The sequence below is a fragment of the Arvicola amphibius genome, chromosome 5, assembly GCF_903992535.2.
Source record: "Arvicola amphibius chromosome 5, mArvAmp1.2, whole genome shotgun sequence".
NCBI lineage: Eukaryota > Metazoa > Chordata > Mammalia > Rodentia > Cricetidae > Arvicola > Arvicola amphibius.
In genome coordinates this window covers 4569471-4595249 of record NC_052051.1, presented here as the reverse complement: position 1 = coordinate 4595249, position 25779 = coordinate 4569471, and positions in this window count along the sequence as shown.

Sequence of the window (25779 nt, the reverse complement as noted above, 5' to 3'; positions counted from 1 at the left end):
CAATTGCCACCCTGGGGACAGCAGGGCCTGTCAGGTGTGCCTTCCTGTTAAATGGGAAGATTATGCAAGCTGGTGGTCTTCGGAGACTGATCATTAAAATAATGAAGTTGAAGGATGCATGCTAAGAGCAGAACAGCAGGCTGTGGGCTCCCAGCAAACAGCTCTACCATGCCGAGCTACTCCAAAAATCAACACATTGCCTGAAATGGTGCAAGGGAGACCTGAAGGCCAAGACAGGCCTTTATCTAGGTCCTACAGACCAAGGTAGCCCTACCTCTTGTAACCACTGACAGTGATGCTTCAGTGGACCAGCATGGGGCTCTTTGGCAAGTTGACTCTTGACCTGAGAATGCCCAACATTCTCAGAACAAGCAGGAATATTTATGTATTTCTGCTGGGAACTTCCTCTGACCAAACAAATCCAGGAAAGAGAGCTGGAGACCAGATGTGGGAGTAAGAACACTGTGGGCTTGATCATAATCATAGGACCAGCTAAGCAGAAGATCCTGCTAGGCTCAGGGATGTCTACCCTGTCCTGGACAATAGAGCTCCAACCTTAGAACACTAGAGATCCTCAGAGCCTCAAGGTGCTGAGAATGTAGCAGAAATGCCTTTGAGTAGGGGGCAGAACCAACAGGAAGGAGCACCTTCCTGGGCTCTCTCACTGCTGCTCATGACTCCATGGGGGACCTGAAATGACCATACAACTTCTTGGGTTCCCGATAGGATTGTTAGAGCAACCATGCTGTAGACATGGGACCCAGGGAGTGACTGCTCCATTGCCTCTGGAACTTTCCACCCAGGAAACTGTGGGGCTGTTTTCACCCCTGTTGTATCTTCCTTGATGCCAGAAGCCCACAAGCATTGACAAAAGCGAAGGCAGGAACTGTGAACTCCAAGAACAAGATTCTCGACCTTCTCTGACAGCCTAGAGTTGCATGAAAACCCAGTCAGCGATGCTTTGAGACGCACCAATACAGACAGCTGCAAAGATCATGAGAAGAAAGTGGTCCTAAACATCCCAAATTCCTTCTGGAACCTTCTCCACGAACTGTGCAGTATTAATCGGCAGTTAGAATAGGTGTCTCGATGAAGTACCCTGTAGGTCCTTGTGAAATGGCCTAGAGTTTGAGCAGCTATAGCTTGCAAAAATCCAACAAAAGTTTGCAATGAAGATAACTCCAATTCAAAACCCTGTTCTGTAGGAAGCCTCTCCTGGAGAGAGATGAAGCTCGTTCTCAAACAAGATCTGCACCAGTTTTTATGAGCCACCAAATCGAATCCAAGGGTTGTAGCTTCAGCTAAGCAGCCTACAGGAAAAGGCAAGCTGAGAAGGCGAAGCCTAACACCAAGGAGGCCGGCCGCCTGTGGCTGGAAGCTCTATCTGTTTATTGAGCGGTGATTTGGGTGGTATTGGAAATCAATCCCTCCCCCTACCTGTGTTGGGGAACTTTAGGGTTGTCTAGAGAAGTGTGTTGTGGATCTGGTCATGTGACCTTATTGACAAATGCAAATGTGTTCCTGGTGGTTTCTTCTGTGTCTCTCTGACCCCATCTACCACTGTGGAAGCCTAAGAAGCAGAAGCAGAAGGCACGGAGAAGGACAGTATAGAGGTCCAGGGCACCAGACTGGGTTCTCCAAGCTTGGTCTTCAGGGAACCTGGACAATGCCAATACCAGGGGTGTTGAAGAAGCTAGAATGTCAGTGGGGAAGGACCAGAGTCCTCACTGCACTGAGGGCTCATCTTCGGTCTGGTCCCAAGTTCTTCTGCATGAAACTACACATGCATCTCCAGCCAAGGAAGCTCCCACCACAACCAGCTAAATGAACTGCACCTTCTGGGTCTTGCCTGAGGTTGCCTTTAGGGACAACAGTCTCTCTCGCAATGCTCAGGAGACAATGTTGTGACCCCAAGGGCTGTCCCTTCCTCATACAGGGCCTGGCAATTGAAACTTCTTAGTAGATATTTCCAGAACAAACAAAACAGACACCCCACAGCAGGCACCCATGGATATTTTCTAAAACATGATCCATGGCTCTCAGTTATTCAGGAAGCCATTATGAGCTTCCTCCAGCGTGCCCTGGCTGTACTGAGGATGGCAGAGACCGTCAGAGAGATGGCAACACCAGCTCCGCCATCCGGGAAATCAACAGGTCAGTGGAGATAATCCAAAGAAAACCCATTAAAACAGCATGGAATCGGGCCGCGTGGGCTGTTCAGAATCAGAGTAGAGATGAGAGGAACGTGAACCAGTCTCACTTGCTTGGGTCATCACAGTTCTTGCAAAGAGACATCTAGTACAGTGGGTCTCAACCACAGGCGACGCCCCCCCACCGCTTCACTCATGACATCTGCCAACACCTGGTCCTACTGAAGCCTCATGTGTAGAAGCAAGGGATGCCCCGCCACACAACCCCCCACACTGGCAAGACTGGGGGGGAGGGGGACAAAGTTCTGTTCCAGCATAGCAGTTAATAAATAGCTCAGGTTTCAAGCCAGCCCGCCATGGGGTTAGATACTTAACCGATACAGTCCCCCACTCCCTCATCAGCAAAAGGAAAGCAATAGAAGCATCTCTGAGGCAGGCTCATTTCATCCTGCGAGAATGGGATGAGATGGAGCACGCTGAAGGCTGGAGGGCGGCTCCTAGCTCATGCATTTAAACGGTTTTGTTCTCTCAGCGACTCTGAACCTAAAAACTGTCAAACTGGAACAGAAACTCGAACTTCACTCCACCCCTCGGAGTTTTCCTAGCCCAGGAAAGCTCCACAGCAGGGTGTAAAGTACAACATGGCCTATCTTGGAATTCATCTTGGTGTTCCCAAGTGGGTTCAGCCTCCTCTCGGCACACGTGGTTCCGCCATCCAAAGGCGAGATGCGAGAGCTCCCAGCTGACCCTGCACTCCAGAGGCCATGATCATGACTCCTACGCTGGCTCTTGCTTCCCAGAGGAAGGGCCTCAATCACTGAGTGCCTGAGACAGTTTGGGGCCTCCATCCTGTTGCTCCCTTCAGAGATCTTCCTTTGACCCATATGGAGCCTCTAGGGCTCCTGTCTCATGAGGCCCAGGTTGTGACAGAAAGAATAAAGGAGAGGGGGGTGATGGGAGGCACCCCTTGGACACCTAGGGGGAACTGTGGGAACCCCGGCCCCTGGAGATGGAAGGCGGCAGCACTTGGCGGACTGGGGGTGTCTGCGCTGTGGTATTCAAAGGACCCATCTTCCATCCAGTCTCTCTCTGTGTCCCCTCCCTTGCTCTCATTCTCTCTTCCTTCGTCCCTTCTCCCAGACATGATCTTGCCATCGGGACTACCATGGTCCCTGCTACCCTTGCCTCCACTCCCTGGTTTGTATCTCACCTAATCTCCTGTCTTTCCTGAAGAGCCTTTCACCACATATGCTGTGTCCTTCCCCAGTGACAATTCTCTCAACACAGCAACAGCTTTGAGTAGCACCGTGGTCTAACCACAGCATTTAAACTCCCAGGCTGGGCCACTGAGAGGGTTCAGTGGATGAAGAAGTCTGCCACCGAGTCTGATTACCTGAGTTTGATCCCCAAGATTAACAAGGTGAGAGGAGAGAACCAACTCCTACAAATTATCCTCTGAACTCTGCATGTGCACTATAGCATATACTTATCCACCCCAACATACACAAATAGATAGATAGATAGATGATAGATAGATAGATAGATAGATAGATAGATAGATAGATAGATAGATAGATAGATAGATAGATGCCTCCCAGGCTACTTCCAGAACCCATGCGAGCATCTTCTCAAGAGCCCGTGATGTATCATACATGCAACCATGAGGAAAAGTGACCCACATGAGAGCATCCTCACTTCACACGGCCTGGCAGCTGATGGACAAACGAAAACTGCTCTCACACAAGTATAAAATTATAGCTGCACCCACAGACACCCAAGGAAGGCAGAACTGGAGAGAACAGTCAGAGAGGCCAGGGTAGGAAGAACCGAGCAGAGAGGAGGAACGAGGAGGCATTGAGGATTCAAGGCAGGCAGGAGGAGGGTGGGGGCCCTGATAGCAAGAAGCAAGCTGATGGAGAAGGAAGGTCAAATTGTGCGCTGAAGGCCATCGTGAGCATATTAGTCTTCATCCCAAAAGCAAGGTTAAGCTAGAGAGGGAATGTAGAGTAACTCAGAAAGAACGTCTCAGCCTGGAGAGATGGCTCAGCCGGTAAAGGGCTTGTCTCAACAAGCATGAGAGCCTAGCTTGGTTCCTCAGGTCCCACAGTTTCAACAGCCCCAGGCCCAGCTGGAGAGTTGTTCATTGGGTCAAGTGCTTGCCTCATCAGCATGATGACGAGAGTCGAGATCTTCAGAACTCACATAAATGCCGGGCGGGTGTGGTGGCCGCCCATAACTCCAGCACCTAGGGAGATGCTGGAGAATGATGGCCAGCTAGGCTGGCCAGAATTAATGAGATGTCATCCCAGTTAAGAGACTCTGTCTTAAATAAAGTAGAGAGCAATCTAGGAAGTCACTTGACATCAACCTCTGACCCCCACATGCATGCATACACATGTACCCACACATATATTCTCATACATGCAAAAAAGAAAATCCAGGTGTGATGGCATTCACCTGCCATCCTGTCAATGAAGAGACTGGAGGTGAAGACAGTCAGATGCCTGGAGCTTGGTAGTCATCCACCCTGGCAAACTTGATGATGCTCCAGGTCCGTAAAAGATCCTGTCTCTAAAAGATGGACACTCCCTAAAAACCAACTTCTTAGGTTATCCCCTGATCTCCGAGTGCACACGAACACATATGCAAATGTGCACTTCACACACATGAACACAAGCAGACACGACATGCATAGACACACAAAAGAGCATATCTAACTGCTACACAAAGAGAGGACTAGAGAGGACAAGAGTATGGGACAGACTGGCAGGACATTGCCAAGGTACAAAGAGGTCTGGGCGGGCATGGCATCTCCTTGGGCAGGAAGGTGAGAACAAGTGGGGAACATGTGAATCCAGAGACTTGCATGCTGAAGATGAGGGAGAGAGATTGCTTACGAAGCTCTGCTTGATGGATACCCCATGGGCTGTGGAAGAGGGAAAGCAGAAAAAACAAGGATAGTGAGAAATCCTGACAGACTGGGGGAGGGGAGACCTAGAGGAAGTCCTGACAGACTGGGGGTGGGGGGAGACCTGGAGGCCTTTAGAACATCCAAGATCATTCCCCTGTCCAGTCATCACCTGTGTCCACCTGGCAGCTACTTCCTCCTCAACTAAGCATACTTGTCACCATGTCTTTACCCAGTCAGGAGCAGGCTTGCCTAAGGGAACTATTTAGGGACCCACGCTATCCTTCCAGCCTAGCTTTTCCTCCAAGGCATCTTGTAGGTGTTTTATCCAGCATCCCAGACTGAAGCATCCACACAAGACCTGGCCACCAACTGCTCTCCATACAACCAGACTCCACTTGGGCCTCTCCTCAACTTATTCTCTGGTTATTCACCTGGGCTTCTTAGCACCCTGCCTGGAGGACAGAAACCCTGCCTCATAGTGTCCAGGCTCACCCCAGACCCACACCTGAGGTCTTGCTCGGTGTTGTCACCCGGTGCCCTTGCTGAATGACAGCCCCCTTCCCAAGTGATGGGTCACAGCCACATTTACATGTCAGGGTATGCATTCCAAATGGGCTGAGGGAAGTGCTTGCTAAAACAGCATTCCATCTTGTGCTCCGAGCCGAGGTCGCGCAAATGGATCTGTGCGGAAAACGCTCTTTAAAATGCATTACGGGCACGAGTTTAAAGGGTTGCCTGCTGCTCGGTGAATTTCAAACAGGAGCAAGCCCGTGATGAATGACCTCAGGTTGTTACCAGGCTCAGGAACAAGGGGCTCTGTCTGTCTGCCAGTAAATAAAGTGTGGTCATATATCACCTACGGGGCCTCTGCCAGGGGAGGCTCCAAGACCAGCAGGACAGGAAAGCACAGGTCCCAGCTTAGGGCAATAGCATGCAATAAGTTTCCTATTTGGGTATATGATGGAAAGAGTCAAGCTTTGGGGTGGGGACCGCCCCATATCCAACAGGAAAGGTATGTAGGGTTCTTGATCCTACTTGGGCACATCTGAACAAGAAGACATGCTCTGTAGATAGGAAACATGTGGAAGGCTGCATCAAGACATAGGCAAATAGGTGCAACTGTTTGGGGGGTCAGTGTTCATGGGTAGGGGTGTATGTGTATGAACACAGTGTGTGTGGAGACCAAAGGTTGAAGCCAGGTGTCCTCCTCTGTTGCTCTCCAACTCATTCTTTGAGACAGGGTCTCTTACTGAGCCCAGGCTCACATGTTTTCCTAGGCTGGTTACTCAGCAAGCTCTACAAGGCCTCCTGTCTTCACCCTCCACAGCGGGAACTGCAGATACACACTGCCATGCCCAGCTTTCTACCTGGGTTCCGAGGGTCCTCGTGATCAGATGTTCAACACCATACCTGTGAGTCATCTTTCCAGCCAAGATTTGGGGTTTGTTTGTTTGTTTGTTATTTGTTTAACTACAGAGAGTTCTACCTTTGAAGTTTCCATCCTGGGCATGCCATGATGAGATGAGTGTATGTTATTTCAGGTCAGCCTGGCTCAATGAGTAAATGAATGAATGAGTTGAGGTCATTGATGGTCTATTAATGACACACCTCCATCTCCTATTCTCCCGCAGCTAGCTGTGAAACTTAGAACTGAGTGAGCTATTAGCCAACCATTCATAACATTTCCCACATCCAGAGCAACATGATAGGCACCATGGTAAGCATTTGGGCAGCAGCAATGCTTCCGGTGTTCCCAGCCTCGCCATTTATACGTGGACAGCTTGAAAGCCATGGAGGTGCCACACACACACCATACTGAGAATATGAACAGGAGTAGGCACGTGTGCCCTGGAGTTTGGGCATAAAGGGGAGCTGTCTCAGATGAACCACATCCGCAGCCTGCTCACACTTGGAGGGGCAGAGCTGTCTGTCTGAAGACTTCCTTTCCATGTATTACAAATTGTCGCAGGTCTCCCTGGACTGGGTGCCACTGTTGTCACAGGGAGATGTACGGAGGCAGATGCAGGATGAAGGATGGGCTCCATCTCGACAAGGTGATCAGGTGTATAATCACCCTGGAGCCAGGGGTTTGGGTAATTATTCATACAGACTATTTTTTTCCAAGATGGACAGCTTCTCATCAGGACTCAGGGGAGCTGGGTTTGTGACCTTGGACAAGTTATTTGCTTCGGGGAACTCTACATCCTCACCTCCCCCCAATCTGTGGATGAGCAGTCCTTGCCAACTAGTCCCCAGGGCGCATCTGTGAGCCCCCCCACCACACACCCCAACCGCTTCTTTATTCCAGCGCACGCCGGATAAGAGAAGTGAGGAATGATGCGTGGGCGCCAGACTTGGCCCTGAGATGGAAGGCAAGCTCCTTGCTCAGCTCCCCAGGGCCAGCCTTATTCATTAAGCAAGCTCTTATTGAGTGCTTCTAAGGTGTCAGGAATACTAGCACACAGTGCTGCTCTGGGGGAGGCTGTCTCTGGGAGTCTTCTCGGTTTGGCGGTTTGGGATTTCTGGGGTGGTTAATTTGAACTCAACTCTGGAAACACTTTTGTGGCAAGGGTCATACCCACGCTTTGCTAAAGAGACAGCAGTGCAAGCTATTGCAGGAGCAGCTTTGGTGTCCGACGCTTGGGCTCTGATCCCAGTTGTTGGCACTCACAGTGCCATGATTCGAAGCAGGGACATTCCTGCCAGAGGGAGAACCAAGCCACTGAAACCGTACTGATGTGGAGGGACCCCCCCCTCCTGAGGGGGGTCCTTTGCTAGGACTATTAAGCTCTTTGGGGGTGAGGGGGGTGTGGGTATTCAGGTATGTATGTGTGCATGTTAAGTCCAGAGATCAACTGAAAGTGCTCCTTTTTTTTTTTTTTTTTTTTTTTTTTTTTTTGAGAAAGCTTTCACAGTGGCATCTGGGCTCACTGATTAGTCTCGGCCAGGCTAATGAAGACTCCACACACTCCTGTCTCATCCTCCCCCACACAAGAATGCCCAAATAAAACTTTTCTCCCTTAAGTTGTATTTGCCACAGGATTTTATTATAGGCACAGAAAAGGAGACTAAGACCCGTAGTGAGCGTGTCACAGACTGAGCTACCTCTCCACCCCTTACAAGAGTCTCTTGAAAAGATCATCTTTGAGGCCAAGTGTGCCCTGGGGAGCACCTCTTCCTTGGGCTTTCTCCCTGGGCACCTATGGCGCAAACCCCAGTTTGATGTCTTCTCTCCTGTCTGGTGGTTCTGGACAGCACTCCTCGTGGCTGTTTCTGGGGGTAAAAGAGAATACAGCCCTGACTCAGCAGAGTTCCACTGAGGAGTCTGTGGGGCCAAGAGACCCTCCTTGGAGGAAGAGACTGAAAGGGTAACACTGCAAATTGAAGGGGTCTCAGCAAACCCCACCTCCAGGTCTCCAGGCCCTGGAGCAGGAATCTCTGGCCCTAAATCCCAGCTCGCTTGTGTGGGCAGAACCAAAAACTACTAATGGCTCTAAAAATCAGTCAGTAGGGTGACAGAGTAAACATCAGAGTAACACCACAAGTGTTTCTTCCCAATGGCACGTTAAACAATGAACAACCAAACCCACGTGTTTTCAGTTTCAGTCACTTTTGCTGCGTCTTCAGCACCTGAGATTCTCTCTTCTGCCTCTTGTAGTCTGTTGCTTACGCTTGTCTCTCTATTTCCGTTTATTTACCCAGATTTTTCCATTTCCAGAATTCCCTCGGGTTGTGTTTTCTATTTCAGCCTTCAAGTCTTGAACTGTTTGAGCTCTTTGCTTCACCTGTTTGATTGTTTTTTTCTGGTTTTCTTGGGTTTCTTTGAGAGATTTATTGGTTTCTTCCAAACTCTGGTCTGTCTTTTCCTCCATTTCCTTAAGGGAATTTTTCATTTCCTATTTAAAGGTCTCCATCATCCTCATAAAGTTACGTTAAAAATCGTATTCTTCTGCTTCTGGGTTAGTATGATCAAGTCTTCCTGTGGTATGACTACTGGATTCATAAGTCAAAGAAAACATTAAATCCAACAAATTCTTTTTTTTCCTTGATTTTATTGAGCTATATATTTTTTTGTTCCCCTCTCTATCTTTCCCCTCCCATACAACCTTCTCCCATGATCCCCCTGTTACAAATTTACTCAGGATATCTTATCTTTTTTTCTACTTTCTATGTAGATTAGATCCATGTATATCTCTCTTAGGATTCTCATTATTGTCTAGGTTCTCTGGAATTGTGAATTGTAGGCAAGTTTTCTTTGCTTTATATCTAAAAGCCACTTATGAGTGAGTACATATGATATTTGTCTTTCTAGGTCTGGGTTACCTCACTCAATATGATGTTTTCTAGATCCATTTGTTTGCCTGCAGATTTCAAGATGTCATTATTTTTTTCTTCGGTGTAGAACTCCATTGTGTAAATGTACCACATTTTCCTTATCCATTCTTTGGTCGAGGGGCATTTAGGTTGTTTCCAGGTTTGAGCTGTGACAAACAATGTTGCTATGAACATAGTTGAGCACATGTCCTTGTGGCACGATTGAACATCCTTTGGATATATACTCAAAAATGATATTGCTGGGTCTTGAGGAAGGTTGTTTCCTAATTTTTTGAGAAATCGCCACACTGACATCCAAAGGGGTTGTACCAGCTTCATTCCCACCAGCAATGCAGAAATGTTCCCTTTATCCCACAACCTCTCCAGCATAAGTTGTCATCAGTGCTTTTGATCTTGGCCATTCTTACAGTGTAAGATGGAATCTCAGAGTTGTTTTGATTTGCACTGTTCTGATGGCTAAGGATGTTGAGCATTTCCTTAACTGTTTTTCCGCCATTTTAGATTCCTCTGTTGAGAGTTCTCTGTTTAGGTCTGTACCCCAATTTTTAATTGGATTACTGGTTCTTTTGATGACCAAGTTCTTGAGTTCATTGTATATTTTAGAGATCAATTCTCTGTCTGATGTGGGGTTAGTGAAGATATTTCCCCATTCTGTAAGCTACTGTTTTGTCTTGTTGACTGTATCCTTTGCTTTACAGACGCTTTTCAGATTCAGGAGGTCCCATATTAATTGTTGCTCTCCATGTCTGTGCTACTGGGGTTATATTTAGGAAGTAGTCTTCTGTGCTAATGCATTCAAATGTACTTCTCACTTTCTCTTCTATGAGGTTCAGTGTTGTTAGCTTTATGTTGAGGTCTTTGATCCATTTGGACTTGAATTTTGTGCATGGTGATAGATATGGATCTATTTTCATTGTTCTACGTGTTGATATCCAGTTATACCAGCACCATTTGTTAAATATGCTTTCTTTCTTCCATTTTATATTTTTAACTTCTTTGTCAAAAATCAGGTGTTCATAGGTATGTGTGTTAATATCCAGGTCTTTGATTCTGTTCCATTGTTCCTCCTGTCTGTTTCTCTGCCAATGCCAGGCTGTTTTTGCTCCTGTAGCTCTGTAGTAGAATTTGAAGTCAGGGATTGTGATGCCTCCAGAAGTTTCTTTATTGTACAGGACTTCTTTCTTTCTTTCTTTCTTTCTTTCTTTCTTTCTTTCTTTCTTTCTTTCTTTCTTTTTCCTTTTATTTTTTTGGCTATCCTGAGTTTTTTGCTTTTCCATATGAAGCTGAATATTGTTCTTTTTGATGTCTGTAAAGAATTTTGCTTGGATTTTGATGGTCATTACATTGAATCTCTAGATTGCTTTTGGTAAGATTGCCATTTTTCCTATGTTAATTCTACCTACCAGAGCATGGGCGATCTTTCCATTTTCTGGTGTCTTCTTCAATTTCTTTCTTCAGTGATTTAAAGTTCTTGTAATATAGGCCTTCCACTTGTTTGGTTAGAGTTACTCTGAGATATTTTAAGCTATTTGTGGCTATTGTGAAGGGTAATGTTTCTCTAATTTCTTTCTCAACCCATTTATCATCTGTGTAAAGAAGGGCTACTGATTTTTTTTTTGTATTAATCTTGTATCTTGCCGCATTACTGAAAGTGTTTATGAATTGTAGAAGTTCCTTGGTAGAATTTTTGGGGGTTGCTTATGTAAACTATCATGTCATCAGCAAATAGTGAGAGTTTGACTTCTTCATTTCTATCCCCTTGATCTCCTTTTGTTGTCTTATTGCTCTAGCTAGAACCTCAAGAACCATACTGAAGAGATATGGAGAGAGTGGGCAACCTTGTCTTGTTCCTGATTTCTAGGGATCACTGGGAGTTTCTCTCCATTTACTTTGATATTGGTTATTGTATATTGTCTTCATTATGTTTAGGTATGTTCCTTGTATCCCTGCTCTCTCCAAGACCTTTATTATGAAGGGATGTTATATTTTGTCAAAGGCTTTCTCAGTATCTAGTAAGATTATCATATGGTTTTTATTTTTAAGTTTGTTTATATGATGGATTACATTGACAGATTTTCGTATGCTGAACAATCCGTGCATCTCTGGGATGAAGCTGACTTGTTCATGGTAGATGATTTTTCTGATGTGTTCTTGGATTTGATTTTCCAGTATTTTCTTGAGTATTTTTACATCAATGTTCATGAGTGGGTTTGGTCTTTCTTAGTAATGTCTTTGTGTAGTTTGTGTATCAGGGTAATTGTAGCCTCATAAAAAGAGTTTGGCCATGTTCCTTCTGTTTCTATTGTGTGGAACAATTTGAGGAATATTGGTATTCGTTTTTCTCTGAAAATCTTGTAGAATTCTATGCTAACACCATCTGGTCCTGGGCTTTTTTGGTGACTGTTTCTGTTTCTTTTTTGTTGTTGTTGTTCACTTTTATTTCTTTTTTATATTGATTTTACTGAACTATGCCTTTTCTCTGCTCCCCTCCCTTCCTTTCCCCTCCCTTTCAACCCTCATCCATAGTCCCTATGCTTCCACTTTACTCGGGAGATCTTTAGCAATTATAGGCCTATTTAATTTGCTTATTTGGTCTTGATTTAATTTTGGTAAGTGATATTTATCCAGAAAGTTGTCTATTTCCTTTAAGTTTTCCAATTTTGTGGAGTACAGGTTTTCAAAATATGACCTAATGATTCTTTGGTTAAACCCAACAAATTCTTAACACAAAACATCCGGGAAATCTGGGACACCATGAAAGACCAAACCTAAAAATAATTGGGATAGAAGGAGAAGAACTCCAGCTCAAAGACACCGAAAATATATTCCGAAAAATTATAGAAGAAAACTTTCCCATCTTGAAAAACGATATCCCTATGAAGGTACAAGAAGCTTATATAACACCAAATAGACTGGACCAAAAAAAATCCCTTGCCATATAATAATCAAAATGCAAAACATACCAAATAAAGAAAGATTATTAAGAGCTGAAAAGGAAAAAGGTCAAGTAACATATAAAGGTAAACCTATAAGAATTACACCTGACTTCTCAATGGGAACCATGAAAGCCAGAAGGTCCTGGACAGATGTGCTGCAGAACCTAAGAGACCATGGATGCAAGCCCAGACTACTATACCTAGCAAAGCTTTCAGTCACCATCGATGGAGAAAACAAGATATTCCATGACAAAACCAGATTTAAATAATACCTATCTACAAATTCAGCCTTGCAGAAAGTACTAGAAGGAAAACTCTAACCCGAGGAAGCTAGCGGCACCCACAAAAACACAGGCAACAGAAAACCTCACACCAGCAAACCCCAAAGAAAGGAAACACACAAACACCACCAATGATAACTGGAAAATAACAGGAATTAACAATCACTGGTTATTAATATCTCTTAATATCAGATACTTTTGTTGTTCCTGCTGTTTTATTTTGTTTCAAGAGACAAGGTCTCCCTTAGCCCAGGCTGACTTGGACTCACTTACCCTCTGGCAGAGGATGATGCTGGACTTCTTCCTGCTACTGCCTCTGCTCCCAGTACTGAGGTTACAGGCATGTGCCACCATGTCCTGTTTCAGATGCTAGATTTTGATAGACACATAGCCAAGTTGTAGTCAGATTTCATGAATCTTGGAGGGGGTGGCAGAGATCTAGTTCTCCAGGTGTTCCAAAGGTAGGGGCTACACAGTGGTAGGGGCTCAGAGAACCTCTGTCTGGTAAACTATTGTCAGGAGGCATGGGGCCCAAGACGAAGTAGCTACAGCCTCAGAGTGGCTCACATGACCCTGGGAAAAGCAGGTGTGAGATAATACCAGCCAATGGAATCCTAACAGCCTTCCCCCAGTCTGATCAAAGGGCAGGATGTTTTATAATCTGGAGATGACTCCCAAAAAGCTCAGGATCAACACTTCCTTCATCTGCAAAGACGAGACCTCTGGGAGGTGCCAGTCAGGCAGCCCAGACAGAAAGCATGGCTAAATGAAGTCACTTGACAGTTCTCTGGTTCCCTGGTCCCCATGAAGTCCATGGTAGATGACAGCTAACACTTAGGGTTGGATCTCTGCATTTAATGCATCTAACTGCTATTCCTCTATCCCAGGACAGCCTCGGTCTCTTGTTGCTGCTCTGTCTCCACACTTTCTCACTGCAGTACTCTCCCGGTGGTCCACAGTGGACCAGGGACTTGTGAAGATGCTTGGGTACCACCTCTGAACTGAGTGCTACGAGGATCTATACTGAACACAGTAACTAATCTTGATTACTATCTTGACAGGATTTAGGATTACCCAGGAGAGAGAAACCCTTGGGTGTGTCTTCCAGAGATGCTTAACGAAGGGAAGACCCACTCTGGATGTGGGTGGCATCATTCCATTGTACAGGTCCCAAATTGAAGAAGAAGGAGAAAATGAATAGAAGGCCATCTCTTGGATTCCCTGAGCACACTGTAAACAGCCACCTCCTACACCTGCTCCATTCCTCCCTTCCACCATGGACTGTAGCCCTTAGAACCATAAGCCTTCCCTTGGTGGCTTTGGTTGGGTACTCTGTCACGGCAACAAGAAAAGCAACTGTGAAGATTGGTTTCAATATCAACTTGCCAGAAATTAGAACCACCTGAGTAGGAAGCCTCCACAGAATTATCCTGACTGGTTTGATTGACGTGGGAAGAGCTGCCCTGAATGTGACTAGTACCTTTGGGTAGCAGTCAAGACTGAAAGCAGCAAGGCAGAACGAAGAGAATGTGTTCTTTACTCCCTTGGCCTTCCTTCTTGCCACTGAGGTTTTTCACCCTCTTGCTGCTCCTGCTGATCCCGCTACCCACATCAGAAACAGCCTTTCTCAGTTTTCATCTTTGAGAAAAGACCAGCAGTTCTCCAGGGTATCTCCAGGGTTCTGGTGCTAGATCGGGACTGCTGGAGCACCCAGGCATGGACCAAATAACCTCCAGGGATGAGACAGCTGTTGTTACTATTTCAGCCAAGCTGACTTCATAAATTAACCCCTCTCCTCTCCACATGCATGTGTGTATGCACTCACATATGTGTGCACACATGCACACATGCATGTGCACTTGCACGCTCATCCTCTTGTTTCTATTCCTCTAGAAGACCCTGACCAATTCAATAACTAGTACAGAAAACTGGTCCAGAGGAGTGGGTCCTGTTGCTGTCATGAGTCTGTGTCATCAGCTTTAGGACTGGTCGGTGAAAGAACTTAGAGCTGCAGCTAGAGACGTCCTAACATGCTGTGGACTGAGCTTGCTGGAACTTCCTGGTGACAATCTAGGGGACAAGCCTACTGAGATGTGTGCGGATGGTAAAGGACCGGCGCAGAAAGTTTCAGAGTGCAATGACGGCTCTGCTGGGACCGGTTCTAGAGGCCATCTGTGTTCAAGTCTGGCAAAACATCTGGCTGTGTTCTGAGAACATGAGCGAGGCTGAACTCAAAAGTGACAGATGAAGTTGTTTGATGAAGAAGAATGCAAGACAGGACAGCGTTTAGGCTGTGGCATGGTCGCTACTCATAGCCCTTCTCCAGGTTTACAGTGGAGAAAGCAAGTGGATCAGAGAGGTTGACAAGCAAGAGTGTGGGTTTAAAGCAAACTGCATGCCAGGTGGAGTGGAGAAGGTAGAACCACGGAAGAGGTTAACAGCAGTCAAGAGAAACCAGGGCTCAGCACTGAGAAATGTAGGAGGTAACCTGAGAGCAAGACTTCTCATCTAACATCCCAACTTATAAAAACTCAGATTCATCTGAAAGAGAAGACCCCGAGCTGGAAATGATGTGGTGAGGTTCCCTGCTCACAGATAGCTGGCTAGGAAGTGTTTACTCAGGTTCAGCTACCAAGGCTGCAGGAGAAGAGGCCAGACCACGTCTGAACTGGCAACAGAACCTAACAGTAGGCACCCAGCTCATGAGGTTTTGCAAAGGAACAAGGACTCAACTGGTACCCCCACCTGCTACTGCTGCTGTCAGAGGCATGCCAAAATGCAAGAGCGACGGGGTTGTGCAGGTTTGCACCAGGGTTCCAAACTGCTTACACCCTGAAAAGCCATTGCTTGTGCTCTGACAGCAAAGGTGAGCTGTGGAGGAACCCAGAACGCTGGAGATGCTAGGACAACGGGACAAGGAAACCTTCAAGCATGGAGTGGAACTGGCTCAAGAGAGACTGTGAGTGCAGCAGGCATCATAACTGGAGCGAGAGGGAGTACAGAAGCTGTTGGGGCCCAACTGATACCACTAAGAATCCTAATGCAAGGCAGGGTTTGTTGTTCACCTAGCTGGGCCCCAGCTTCGATTTAACTCAATCCTTTCTTGCTGTGTCCCCTCTCATCTCTTGCAGAATGGTGGTGTTTACTCTGTGTCATGTATTTAAGAACATATAGGATGGGAGCCAGGGATGACTAACTGCCCATTAATAGCCCACACTGCCTTAGGTAGCATCCATTTCCCCATGGCTTCTATTGTAGCCAAAGAAGAGTCTGTGCCATAAAATACATAAAACTAAGCTTAGAAGAATCAAATGTATCTTTTCCTTTTGTGTCTTTGACTTTCGGGCGCTCACAATATAAGAGATTTCCTGGCTCACAGGAAAGACTACACACCATTTTTAACCATCAAAATTGCTAAGATTTGGGGACTTTTGGAGTTAGACTAAAAGCATTTTTTTTTTGCATTATGGGATGTATTTGAGACTTCAGGGACCAGGAACAAATGTTCTGATTTAAAGGTGACATGTTTGTGTGTCAAGTTGACAAGGGATAGATTAGTGCAGGTAAATATTGATTGTGACTTTGAAATGACTCAGAAGACCCAGGAGACAAGATGCCTGGCTGTTTCTGTAAAAGCATTTCCAGACTACCCTGAGTGTGGACAGAACTCCCCCATGAGCTGGAGTCAGAAACTGGATCAAAATGGGGAAGAGAAAAGATCTGAGTGCCAGCATCCATCTCTCTCTGTTTCCCTGCTGTGAACACAGTGTGACCAGAGGCCTTGAGCTCTTCCGCCACGCCTTTTCCACTGCGGCGGACTGCATGCTCAGACAAGAGCCACCACAAACCCTTCCTCCTAAATTGTTTTAGTCTGGCCATGAAAAAGAGGCGTTTCTTCTGTACTGATGTGGCAAAACATGGGCAAACGGGCCAGGGGAGTCTTGGATTGTCCGAGCCTCCTGGGAGTCAAGGGGGGCTAGCTGCCCATCAATGGCCCACACCCTACCCTCTTCATCTTCATTCCGTTTCCATTTTACCATGATTTCCGAGGCAATAGGAGAATATATTCTGCCTTAAAGTACATAAAAAGAAACTTAGAAGAAATATGTATATTGAATCACAATTAATAAAAACCCAGAGAGAGAAATTGAGGTTCAACCTGAAGGTCCAAAAAACAAAACAGCCAACCACTGGCTCTTACCTCTACCTCAATCCAAAATGGCGATCCTGCCTCCAAGAATTCAGAATGAGACTGTGTCTGTGAGCTGCCTCTCTCTCTCTCTCTCTCTCTCTCTCTCTCTCTCTCTCTCTCTCTCTCTCTCTCCCTCTCTCTCTCTCTTTAAAGACAGGAACTAGCTCTTGTAGTTTGTAGTCCAAGCTGGCCTTGAACTCACAGAGATCCACCTGCCTCTGCCTCTGCTGGGATTGAAGTCATGCACCATCACCACTGCCTGGCATGAGCTGTTTCTTTCTTTTTATAATCCTTCCTAGGACTGGGATTAAAGGCATGCACCACCTGGTTTCTATGGCAACTATTGCGGCTATTGGGATTAAAGGTGTGTGTCACCACTGCCTGGTCTGTAAGGCTGACCTGTGTAACTGATTTACTGTCTGATCTTCAGGCAAGCCTTATTTATTAAAGCACTAATGAAATGCCACTACATTTTCCCTTTTTGTCTAAAATAAAAAGAATGCTATAACTAAGAAAAACTATATACAATAAGTACAATAACTATATATAATATATACAGGCAATAGATACATCAACAATGTTTAGTTCTTTTGCATTTGATAAATTCAGAGAAAATACTCCATATCTATCCTATCTTGGTGAATCCAAAGTCTTTTACCTAATTTACTTTCTATTACAATATGCTTTCTGTGTCTGGTAAACAAGGAAACCTATGACTATCTATTCAACTACCTGAGAGACACAAGAAGGAAATAATATTAACTGAATAAGCAGAAAGAATAAGCAAGTGACTTCCAAAATATGTGAGTAATGACAGAAACAGCTGGCTGCCTGGACAGTCACCCAAATGTAGATGAATCAGAAGAAACTTACCTAAAAAATAACTTTAGGAGAATGTTTGAGGCCCTTAAAGAGGAAATGGAAAATTCCCTCAAAAAAAGGAGGGAAAGACAAACAAAAAATGGAAGAAATAAACAAATCCCTTAAAGAAAACAAAGAAAAAGCAATCAAACGGATGAAAGAAATTATTCAAGACTTGAAGACCAAAAAAGAGACAATAAAGAAAACATAAATCGAAGGAATTATAGAAAGAGAAGTTATGAGAAAATGATCAGGAACCACAAATACAAGCACAAACAGCAGAATACAAGATATGGAACAGAATCTCAAGTGCTGAAGATACAATAGAGGAAATAGACTTATTGGTCAAAGAAAACATTAAATCTAACAAAAGCTTAACACAAAATGACCAGGAAATATGAGACATCATTAAAAGACCAAACCTAAGAATAATAGGGATGGAAGAAGGAGAAATCCAACTCAAAAGCACAGAAAATATATTCAACAAAATCATCGAATAAAACTTTCCCAACCTAAATAAAGATATGCATATGAAGATACAAGAAGCTTACAGATACAAAAAATTTGAAATAACCCCATGTATCTTATCAAATCACCATGGCTTAAAATTGGGATTTAACAGCAACACTAATTCCAGAAAGCCCACAAACACATGGAAATTAAACAATGTTCACCTGAATCATCAATGGGTCAAGGAAGAAATAAAAGAAGAAATTAAAGACTTCCTAAAATTGAATAAAAATGACCACACAGCATACCCAAATTTATGAGACGCAATGAAAGCAGTGTGAAGAGGTAAGTTCATAGCACTAAATGCCTACATAAAGAAGCTAGAAAAATCCCACACCAGTAAATTAACAGAACATTTGAATACTCTAGAACAAAAGGAAGCACACTCACCAAGGAGGACTAGATGGCAGGAAATAAGCAAATTGGGAGCTGAAATCAACAAAATAGACAAAGCTTTATCCAAACTAATCAAAAGGCAAAGAGAGAGAACATCCAAATGAACAAAACCAGAAATGAAAAGGGGGACATAACAACAGACCTGGGGGAAATCCAGAAAATCATCAGGTCATATTTTGAAAACCTGTACTCCACAAAATTGGGAAACTTAAAGGAAATGGACAACTTTCTGGGATAAATATCACTTACCAAAATTAAACCAAGACCAAATAAGCAAATTAAATAGGCCTATAACTACTAAAGAAATAGAAATGGTCATCAAAAGTCACCCAACAAAAAAAAAAAGCCCAAGACCAGATGGTTTCAGCACAGAATTCTACAAGATTTTCAAAGAACTAATACCAATACTCCTCAAATTGTTTCACACACTAGAAACAGAAGGAACATGGCCAAACTCTTTTAATGAGGCTACAATTACCCTGATACCCAAGCCACACAAAGTCATTACTAAGAAAGAGAATAACAGACCAAACCCACTCATGAACATTGATGCAAAAATACTCAAGAAAATACTGGCAAATCAAATCCAATAACACATCAAAAAAATCATTCACTGTGATCAAGTCAGCTTCATCCCAGAGATGCAGGGATGGTTCAACATACGAAAATCTGTCAATGCAATCCACAAAATATAAACAAACTGGGGGGAAAAACACATGATTGTCTCATTAAATGCTGAAAAAGCCTTTGACAAAATACAACATCCTTTCATGACAAAGGTTTTGGAGAGAGCAGGGATACAAGGAACATACTTAAACATAGTAAAGGCAATATACAACAAGCCAACAGCCAACATAAAACTAAATGGAAAGTCAAGTCTCTGCCAACCCTAGAATGGCTCCCTTAATTAAGATATATACTTCCCTGTTCCCACATCCACCCTTCCTATATCCCAACCATCCCATTCCCCCAAGCTATCCCCATCCTCCACTTCACACTATTCTCTCCCCATCCCCCATCCCCTCTCCCACCCCACCCCCAAGTTCCCAATTTTTGCCCGGCAATCTTGTCTACTTCCAATATCCAGGAGGATAACTATATGTTTTTCTTTGGATTCACCTTCTTATTTAGCTTCTCTAGGATCACGAATTATAGGCTCGATGTCCTTTATTTATGGCTAGAAACCAAGGTGTCCAGGAAGATGCCCCCAGCTAGTTCCTTGGGCAGCTGAGGAGAGGGAGCCAGAAATGTCCAGATCCTATTGCCATACTCATGAATATCTTGCATATCACCATAGAACCTTCACCTGGCCATGGAAGGGGAAAATGACAGAGCTCCACATTGGAGCACCGGACTGAGCATCAAGGTCCTGATGAGGAGCAAAAGGAGGGAGATCATGAGCAAGGAAGTCAGGACCGTGAGGGGTGCGTTCACCCATTGAGACGGTGGGACAGAACTAACGGGAGATCACCAAGCCCAGTTGGAATGGGACTGATGGAACATGTGACCAAACCAGACTCTCTGAATGTGGCTGACGGTGGAGGCTGACTGAGAAACCAAGGACAATGGCGATGGGCTTGGACTCTACAGCATGGACGGGCTCACTGTGAGCCTTGTCAGTTTGATTGCTCACCTTCCTGGACTTAGGGGGAGTTGGGAAGACCTTGGATTTAACATAGTGAAGGGAACCCTGATGGCTCTTTGGCCTGAAGAGGGAGGGAGTGGGGGTATGGGTGGAGGGGAGGGGAGGGAAGGAGAAGGAGGAGGGGAGAAAATGGAAATTTTTAATAAAAAAGAAAAAAAGAGAAAAAAAACTAAATGGAAAGAAACTCACAGCAATCCCACTGAAATCAGGAACAAGACAAGGTTGCCCACTCTCTCCATATCTATTCAATATAGTTCTTGAGGTCCTAGCTAGAGCAATAAGACACCAAAAGGAGATCAAGGGGATACAAATCAGAAAAGAAGAAGTCAAACTCTCACTATTTGTGGATGATATGATAGTTTATATAAGTGACCCCAAAAATTCTACCAAGGAACTTCTACAACTCATAAACACTTTCAGTAATGTAGCAGGATACAAGACTAACTCAAAAAAATCAGTGGCCCTCCTTTACACAGATGATTAATGGGCTGAGAAAGAAATTAGAGAAACATCACCCTTCACAATAGCCACAAATAGCATACAATATCTCAGGGTAACTCTAACCAAACAAGTGGAAGACCTGTATGATTAGAACTTTAAATCTTTGAATAAAGAAATTTAAGAAGACACCAGAAAATAGAAAGATCTCCCATGTTCTTGGGTAGGAAAAATGGCAATCTTACCAAAAGCAATTTACAGATTCAATGCAATGTCCATCAAAATCCCAACAAAATTCTTCACAGAGCTTGAAAGAACTATATTAAACTTCATATGGAAAAGCAAAAGACTCAGGATAGCCAAAAAAAAATCCTATACAATCATGGAACTTCTGGAGGCATCACAATCCCTGACTTCAAACTCAACTACAGAGCTACAGAAATAAAAACAGCCTAGTACCAGCATAAAAACAGACAGGTGGACCAATGGAACTTAATCAAAGACCCAGATATCAATCCACACAGCTACGAACACCTGATTTTTGACAAAGAAGCAAAAAACATAAAAAGAAAAAAGAAAGCATATTTAACAAATGGTGCTGGCATAGAAGAGAAAGTGGAAAGTACACTTGAATGCATTGGCACAGGAGACCACTTCCTAAATATAACCCCAGTAGCACAGACACTGAAAGCAACAATTAATAAATGGGACCTCTTGAAACTGAAAAGCTCTGTAAAGCAAAGGACACGGTCAACAAAACAAAACAGTGGATTACAGAATGGGAAAAGATATTTACTAACCACACATCAAACATATCTCCAAAATATACAAAGAACTCAAGAAATTGGTCATCAAAAGAACAAATAATCCAACAAAACATGGGGTACAGATCTAAACAGAGAACTCTCAACAGAGGAATCTAAAATGGTGGAAAAAACAGTTAAGAAAATGCTCAACATCCTTAGCCATCAGAGAAATGCAAATCAAAACAACTCTGAGATTCCATCTTACACCTGTGAGAATGGCCAAGATCAAAAACACTGATGACAACTTATGCTGCAGAGGTTGTGGGATAAAGGGAACACTCCTGCATTGCTGGTGGGAGGGCAAACTGGTACAGCTACTTTGGATATCAGTATGGTGATTTCTCAGAAAATTGGGAAACAAACTTCCTCAAAACCCAGCAATACCACTTTTGAGTATATACCCAAAGGATGCTCAATCATACCACAAGGACATGTGTTCAACTATGTTCATAGCAACATTGTTTGTCATAGCCAGAACCTGGAAACAACCTAGATGCCCCTTAACTGAAGAAAGGATAAGGAACATGTGCTATATTTACACAATGGAGTACTTACTCAGTGGTAAAAATTAATGACATCTTGAAATTTTCAGGCAAATGGATGGATCTAGAAAAAACCATATTAAGTGAAGTAACCCAGACCCAGAAAGACAAGTATCATATGTACTCACTAAGAAGTGGCTTTTAGACATAAAGCAAGAAAACCAGCCTACAATTCACAATCCCAGAGAACCTAGATAACAGTGAGGACCCTAAGAGACACATACATGGATCTAATCTACATGGAAAGTAGAAAAAGACAAGATCTCCTGAGTAAATCAGGAGCATGGGGACCGTGGGAGAGGATAGAAGGGGAGGGGAGAGGAAGAGAGGGGAGTACAGAAAATATATAGCTCAATAAAAACAATAAAATAAATAAAAGTAAATTCAATAATCTATCTTGTTATCTTATCATATCTATATCCCCTTTTTTCTTTTCAAAACAAAAACCTTGAATCTAATTTCCTTTGTTTAGCTTTTTTTCTGGCCATTATCCATAATAACTTGTAACCAACACACTAAACAAAGAAAAACATCTATAATCCATTTTTTGGAAATGTGGACATAGTTTTCTAGGCTACTTCCTGCTTATTGGGGGCACTGATAATCTTATAGGGACCCCCCCAAAAAAATTAGGATTATGGTCAAGTCCTGACTGGAGTATTTTGTGAGGCTGGATGGTCTCAGCCAGCAGTCTTGAGGCTGTTCTGGATGTAGAACTCAGAGGAAACTGCAGCAGAGGTGCTCTGAGACATTGGATCATCTGGGCCATCTGTTCCCACTGGAGATTTTTTTAGGGGCTCTTCCTTGATCAAACCTTATTTTTCTTAACCCGGAATGAATCCACAGATTCTCATTTCCTATGGAAACAAAAGCAAAACTTCTCTCCAAAGTAATGTATCTTTTGACTTAAATTTCAATGTATTTTCAAAATATATAGGTTGGATTAATTCAGCAGCATTTATTTATTTTTCACTTTTTATTGTTTTTATTGTGCTATACATTTTTCTCCACTTCCTCCCTTCCTCCCCTCTCCCGTGACTTCCATGCTCCCAATTACTCAGGAGACCTGGTCTTTCTCTCCTTCCTATTTAGATCAATGTATGTATCTTTTAGTATTCCCTTTGTTATCTAGGTTCTCTGGGATTGTGAATTGTAGGCTGGTTTTCTTTGCTTTATGTCTAAAAGCCACTTCTGAGTGAGTACATATGATATTTGTCTTTCTGGCTCTGGGTTACTTCACTCAATATGGTTTTTTCTAGATCCATCCATTTGCCTGCAAATTTCAAGATGTCATTATTTTTACTGCTGAGTAATACTCCATTGTGTAAATGTACCACATTTTTTAATCCATTTTTTAGATGAGGGACATTTAGGTTGTTTCCAGGTTCTGGCTATTACAAATAATAGGCAGGAGCATTTATAATCAAATGTCTTTTAGCAGCTGTTTCTCTTTCCTCAGCTGTCAAACAATTTAAAGACAATACAATAGCATACAGTATCCAGATTCTCTGTGTATTTTCCATCTCTACATGTTTTTAAAAAACTCTGTTTCTTTTTTTGTTTGTTTGTTTTGGTTTTTTTTTTGTTGTTTTTTTTTGAGACAGGGTTTCTCTGTGTATCTTTGTCCTGGAACTTGCTCTGTAGACCAGGCTGCCCATTAACTCACAGAGATCCACCTGCCTCTGCCTCCCAAGTGTTGGGATTAAAGGTGTGTACCACTACATCTGATTACTCTCTCTCTCTCTCTCTCTCTCTCTCTCTCTCTCTCTCTCTCTCTCTCTCTCTCTCTCTCTGGACTTTCTCTATCCTTTTTCTTTCCTCTCCCAAGCCTACGTATATTTTTAAGCACACTACGAACCATTTAGAGTTTGCTCTCATCTGAATCTGTCATCGCTGTATTTTGTTTTTTACCTTTTCTAAGAACATGAGTCTTTAATCTAGTAAACGCCATTGTTGGGATTAAAACTACTGCTTTGGTGGATGACCCCACCCCATTCTTGAGCTTCCTGGTGGAGGCACTGGCAGGAGCCACATTGTTTTTTGTCACTCTCTGGAGTTTCTAGTGCCACAGCCAAGGAACCAGGTCAGTAGAGAAAGCTAAACCAGGGCAGATGGGAGCTGAGAGCGTTAATTCTTCTCTGTGCTCTGGCCTGTGCTGGTGGCTAAAAAGCCTCAGGGAAACAGCTTTTTCATAAATTCGTGTCCCCAAAATTGGGCACCAAAGGAAGCACAATTAATAAAAACTCAGAGAGAGAAATTGGGGTTCAACCTGAAGGTCCAAAATGCAAAACAACCAGTCACTGGCTTTTACCTCTACCTCAGTCCAAAATGGCCATCCTGCCTCCAAGGATCTCAGAATGAGCCTGAGCCTGAGAGCTGTCTCCTTCAGCTTTATAATCCTCTATGGCAACTAGTGTGGCTACTGGGATTAAAGGTTTATGCCATTGCTGGCTGGTCTGTAAGGCTGACCAATGGGGCTGTTTTACTCTCTGATCTTCAGGCAAGCTTTATTTATTAAAATACAAATGAGATACCACTATAGTATATCTTCATATTCCTTGCTCAGGTATTACTGGTATAAGACACATTCGTGGGGAGGTTCATTAGGAAATAGAAATGAGCCTGGGATGGCTAGTCTTGGTTGTCAACTTGGCTACATCTGAAACTAAAACCCACAAGCAGAGGGCATATTTTTGCGGGACTTCCACTGTGAAGACTGACTTAACCCACTGGAGCAGGAAACCAGGAGCAAGTCAGAGTGGAAGCCATATTGGATGTGCCGTGTGGACCCAGCAGGTCTAAACAATATGTGGTGACTTCCCCTTTGCTGACAGAGCACTGGGAGCATCATAAGACACCTCCTCACTCCAGGCTGGGTACCCACTGGCCCTGATAGTCCTGGTCCTAGACACCCATGCAAAGGAGTCATGAAGAGACAAAGAGCCAGCCTGTCTCAGGGCTGACGAACCCAGAGTCAAGGCTATGACTGGAGTAGGAACGTGCTCCTAACCGTCTGTTCTAATTTTTTTCTGTTACTGTGACCAAAAAACAGAGGAAAGGGTTAGTTTGGTTTGCAGGTCACAGTCCATCATCAAAGGAAGCCAAGGAAGGAACATGGAGGCAGGAACTGAAGCAAAGGCCACGGAGAAACAATGTTTACTGGTTTGCCCCAGGCTCATGTTCAGCTACCTTTATTATACAACACAGACTCGACCTGCCTAGGGATGGTACTACCCACAGTGGGCTGGGCCCTCCTATGGCAATGAGTAATCAAGAAAATGCTCCCACAAGGAGGTCCACAGGACACTCTGATGAAGTTACCTCTTCCTAGGTGTGTCCAATGGACAACCACGGTTAGTCATTGTGATTGGAGTGGAGAAGAATACCACTCCCAAACAGTTCATGACCCCTCGCCCCTTTTAACTGCCAGCTTCTCCTTGAGATCCATAAAACAAGGCAAGACAGAATGTGTGATGCTGATCTGATCCCATGAAGATTGACAGAATGCTCTTAGGTCTGGCCGGAAGGCCACAAAAAAAAAAAAAAAACAAAACACCACAGCTTTCTGATAAGGCTCCTATCTGCAAGCTGGTGGAAGGTTTCGCTAAAATTTCTAGGAGTCTTCCATGGGGTGCCAGCTGCCTCTGAGAGAGCTAGCTAAAGGTTTGAGGATGGCTGCCTCTCAAGCAGTTAGCCCAGGGTTTGGAGAATAGAGAAACCAAGGTTAAAAAGCTATGGGCCACAGACAATCCATGATGCCAACACAGAAATTTCAG